Source organism: Pinus tabuliformis, chromosome 4_2 (genome assembly GCF_031772625.1).
Source record: "Pinus tabuliformis cultivar Carrire ecotype Pingquan chromosome 4_2, CPIR1, whole genome shotgun sequence".
Classification (NCBI taxonomy): Eukaryota; Viridiplantae; Streptophyta; class Pinopsida; order Pinales; family Pinaceae; genus Pinus; species Pinus tabuliformis.
The window spans coordinates 938,766,937-938,772,323 of record NC_142304.1 but is presented as its reverse complement, the minus strand read 5'-3'; the positions used below and the strand labels follow the sequence as shown (position 1 = coordinate 938,772,323).

The following is a 5,387-nucleotide window of genomic DNA, read 5'->3' as shown; positions in this document are numbered from 1 at the left end:
GCGCTAAACCAAAAATTCAAAATGATCTCTCTGTAACAGTATATGAACATGTAAAGCAGCCAACAACAGAGGAATTTATCCAAATAAGGAGCACTAAACAATGAAGGAATTTATCTAAATAAGCAGCCAAAAGCGAAGAAGAAATTTGTAAACAAAAATTCACTTGAGGCACTTGAGAATAGAATATCAACATGCAAACCGATCAAATTTAAACAAAGAATAAATTTATCTAAAATAATTTCGCTTGATGCACTTGGCGTGAACCAGACATTTTAAAAGTTCTCTCTACACCAAAATATGAACATATAAAAAAGCTAAAAAAAAAAACCATCACTAACAAAAATAATTGGACAATCCGGAATAACGAATCCATTAAAATTCTTAATAACAGAATCGATTCTATTATGGATAAAAAAATATGCTCATCAAAAATGCCATAGTCTATTAATCTGATTCAATTTTCAAAAGAAACTATAAGCACACAATAAAAGTTCCAAATTCTTACTAATACTTACAAAACTGCATATATATTCATATTGTTATTTATTGATCATTGATGCATCAAATTCTTCCATAACTCATTCTTTCAGTGCACATTATTCTATTGTGTTGCCACAAATATTTTCCAATCTTCTTCTAGGACCTTCTTTATGAAATGCTTTTGTAGACTTGCAAGGTGCTCTTGAAAATTTATTTCCCCATAGAGACAGGTGAGTAGTTGGAGTCATGATTGCAGTTACACCAAAAACTGCATGTGTTAGTAAACAGACACATCGGTAGATTTAAGCACATGCCATGAAACACACGAGGAGCGTTGGATTATCCTTCTACACCGTCATTAATGGGGAGCCCAACAATCTCCCCCCGCAACGCAAGCCAGGTGTGTTTCGAAATCGAGACCTTTGGCTCTGATACCAGTTGTTGGAGTCACGATTGCCGTTACACTGAATCCCGTAGGTGTTGGTAAACAGACACATCGCTAGATTTAAGCACATGCCATGAAACACACAGTGAGTGTTGGATTATCCTTCTACACCGCCATTAATGGGGAGCCCAACATCAATGGCACTAAGTTTGGGCTATTTCTAGACAAAACTTCTGTATTCCTTGTATTGAAGATTTTCATTAAGAATTAATTAACTTGTGCCTCTCTCAAGCATCTCCTGGTATTGTAGCAAAGACATCCTATTCTGCAGCTTCAGTTGCTCATAGAATTTAGCAATGAATTCCTTAGCATGTTTGTCAACCTAATGGTCATTATCTTCACTTAACGAGTTTGAGATAATTCGATACATCGGAGACAACAAAGGGCTCAACCTCTGAAGGGCAGGCAACTTGTTATGAGTAAGGCAATCCTTGCTGAAGTATTCATTGTTGTGATCCAACTTGGGAAGAAAAATAGTGTTAGGCTCTTCATTTTCTTCAAATTGATGTGGATGAATGCATGGAAAGTGAAGTATATGTGTGGGAAAGTAGTGATGTTTTCTCTTGGCCATGTTGAAGATGGCAGGGTTGTTTCTAGAGGAGAATTCATATTCTTGAAGCCTAAAGCCACTCTGGTTGCTACTATCTTTGGAATGGTGGAACACCAAATTCCTTAAGCTTCTGCCATAGAATTTTCCTCTCTCCATCATTAGATGCATTTCCATGAGCATATTGCGCTTGGAGGTGAGGCCTTTTTTGATCATGAAGAAAGCTATCCACACAAATATCCAAACACCCTTTGATGAAACATGATTTACACCAAAATGGATATTCTCCATTTCTTGCAATTCCTTATCAAACCTCACAAGGTCTAATACTCACAAAAAAAAAAAACCAATTTGATCAAATTCTATTAAAAAACTAGGAGGAGGCTTGAACAATACAAAGGCTTGCAATGCCTGCGAGATGTGAAATCTTAGAAGGTGAGTCGATGAAAGGGCATGGAATCCGTCTAGCTTATATTTAATAGTGAAGGAATGAAGTAATGATAGAGGAATTGATAATGGGAAATTTGCAAAGAAGAAGTCCTCAGCCAGCTTGATTGGTTCGTCGCTAGTGTGGTACCGAGCAAGCAGGTAACCCACTTCAAAATAAAAAAATTCGAAAACGACACGCACATGGTAATGGAGGCTAAAACTGTTTGATCACAACTAGGGTTAGACATTATTAAACTTGTGGGGAAGTTTCATCCACATAAAATGGACATTAAAAGTTTTAGGGTTAAGAGTTGTCAAACACGTATTGAAGGTTGTCAACTCTACTTTACTGGCACATGCCTCTTTGTTGAAAGTACCAAATCAGTTTTTTTTTGCTATGCACTACTATAGTCTCCTCCCTACTAGAAAACAATAACACGCCAATCAAACATCCATTTCCTTTCAAACAGAGTGACCACTATCATATTGGATCTGTCACTGTAATAAAAAACATATAGTAATGTCCTGCACTCTTCTCTTTTTGGTGTTTTGTCAGTGTCTTATAAGGCTATACAAGCATGGGTGACATTGACTAGAGGTTTAACTTAATATCAAAATCCACTTTAATCTCACATAAGTGGGGAGATGCTTGTCACTTTTATGACAACACGATGACACTAGTAACTTGAGTGAGACATCGTCCAAACTTTTCATGTAATCATATCATTTCACACGTTATAGGGGGGAACTACTAGATCATTCTAGTGTTATGTAATCCAGCAAAGTGATAAAATTTTGTGCCTACCAGTCGGTCATGCATATATCAATTCTTATGTCGACCCATTGATTTACATATCAGTGGTGCTCATAGTGTCACTGCAAACCTTGTGCCCATCTATTTCACATGAAACATTGGGAGTACGTCAATAAGGTGTTTTCCTTGTGATAGCTATCTTTGTGATTGGACTCCTAGAACGGGGTGGTTGAATGGAAAAGTCATCAATGTTTATTATTTTTCCCTTATCGTAGGCATCTCCATGTATAAATCACAAACCTCTTGATACACTAAAAATGAATTCATGAATGGTTAGAGAAATGGTATAAAGAAGGAAAAACAATTATGTTAAACAAGAGAGGCTACACTGTCTTCATTATTTATAATATTCTGAATGCAAGAAATTATTCGTATACCATAGATAATACCCATGTGCTCATACCTGAAGTTGAAAATCTGCTTGAAATACATGTTTAAAGCACCATCCACATCTTTACTCTTGGTACTCTTTCAGGTATCAAGAGTTCCAAAGACTTACCAAATAAAAAGGAAAGGTTGTCATTGTGTCAACACAAAAACAGAGGAAAGACTGTCAGCACAAAAACAAATACTTTTAACACAAAATCCATTTAGTGTTAGATCAATATAATTAATACCTCTGCCAGATGCAACACTCTAGACGTGTGACCTGTCAAGCTATCTTATCTTAACCATATATGGATATTTCCATAAGGTCAGCTGCTTCTGTCTAAATCAATGTGAGCAGATAATACCCGTATGCTCATTCCTGAAGGAGGACAATCTGCTTAATGGATATGTGTGAGATACATGTTAAAAGCACTAGCTGCATCTTTATGCTTTGTCCTCTTTAAGGTATCAGGAGCTCCAAAGACATGCCAAAACCTAAGAGTCTCATCTCCTGCAACCAATGCAACGGTGTACCCATTTAGACTCTGAAAATACAAAACCAAGAAAGACTGTAAGCAAAAAGGCTAAGACTGTTAGCACAAACCCATTTAGCAATAGATCAATAGAATTAACACCTCTTCCTATTTGAATTGCAAGGGATGTAACAATTTATTCCTATAACAAAATCGTTATGGTACAAAGTATATTCGCTACTCTTACCTGAGAAGATTACCCTTTCCATGTCAGACTTGTACAAATCACAAACCTCTTGATACACTAAAAATGAATTCATGAATGGTTATAGAAATGGTATAAAAAGGAAAAGAAGTTATGTTAGACAAGAGAGGCTTATAGTGTCTTCTTTATTTATAATATTTTGAATGCAAGAAATTATTCTTATACTGCAGATAATACCCATGTGCTCATACTTAAAGCGGTAAATCTTCTTAACGAATCTGCTTGAAATACATGTTTAATGTGCCATCCGCATCTTTACTCTTGGTACTTTTTAAGGTATCAAGAGCTCCAAAGACTTATCAAATACAAAGGAAATGGTGTGATTGTGTCAACACAAAAGTAAAGGAAAGACTGTCAGCAAGAAAACAAAGACTTTCAACACAAAATCCATTTAGCATTAGATCAATACAAATAATACCTTTGTCAGTTTCATCACTCTAGACGTGTGGCCTGTAAAGCTATCTTATCTTAACATATATGGATATTTCCATAAGGTCAGCTCCTTCTGGCTCAATCAATGTGAGCAGATAATACCCATGTGCTCATTCCCAAAGGAGGACAATCTACTTAGTGGATATGCGTGAGATACATGTTAAAAGCACCAACCGCATCTTTACGCTTTCTCCTATTTAAGGTATCAAGAGCTCCAAAGATTTTCAAAAACCTAAGAGTCTCATCTCCTACAGCCAATGCAACACTGTACCCATCTGGACTCTGTAAATACAAAACAAAAGAAATACTGTCAGCAAAAAGGCTAAGATTGTCATCACAAACCCATTTAACGATAGATCAATAGAAAGAATACCTATGCCTATTTGAATTGCAAGGAATGTAACAATTTATTCCTACAAAAAAATCATTATGGTACAAAGTATATTCGCTACTCTTATCTAAGAAGATTACCCTTTCCATGTCAGACTTGTACATGTCGAGAACAACATCTCCATGCACAAATCACAAACCTCTTGATACACTAAAAATGAATTCATGAATGGTTAGAGAAATGGTATAAAGAAGGAAAAACAGTGATGTTAAACAAGAGAGGCTTAGAGTGTCTTCTTTATTTATAAAATTTTGAATGCAAGAAATTATTCTTATACCGTAGATAATACCCATGTGCTCATACCTGAAGCGGTAAATATGCTTAACGTATCTGCTTGAAATACATGTTTAAAGCACCAGTTGATATGTAGTATGCTTTCCAACTAGAAAGCAATAAAAGAGCTAGAAAGTACTAAATATCTATGTCCTTTTACATACTTAAACCAATTCCCCAAAATATTTAGATGAAGACAAGTTGTCTAAAGTCATCCCTAGTGCATACAAAAGGCTAGGAAATCTTGATCAGACTTTACTTGAAGGATAAAATTTTTGGATGTCTAGAATAGTATGTTAAAATTTCACTACATGGCAAATAAATCTGCAAACTTAAGGAACTCTCAAAACTACTTCTGTGTGCTAGATCTGAAATCTCAAAAGCTAATTGAAAACTGACAGCAAAACAAAACAATTTATAGCATTAAAAAAATCATCTCTATTTGTCTTTATTAGCTTGGGAAAGGAAA

At 35.5% G+C, this 5,387-nt stretch overlaps 1 pseudogene; it reads right to left on the bottom strand.

The window, feature by feature from the left end:
• Nucleotides 1–1,136: 1,136 nt before the first annotated feature.
• Nucleotides 1,137–1,769, bottom strand: LOC149172767 (uncharacterized; annotated as a pseudogene).
• Between the last annotated feature and the right edge of the window lie 3,618 nt (nucleotides 1,770–5,387).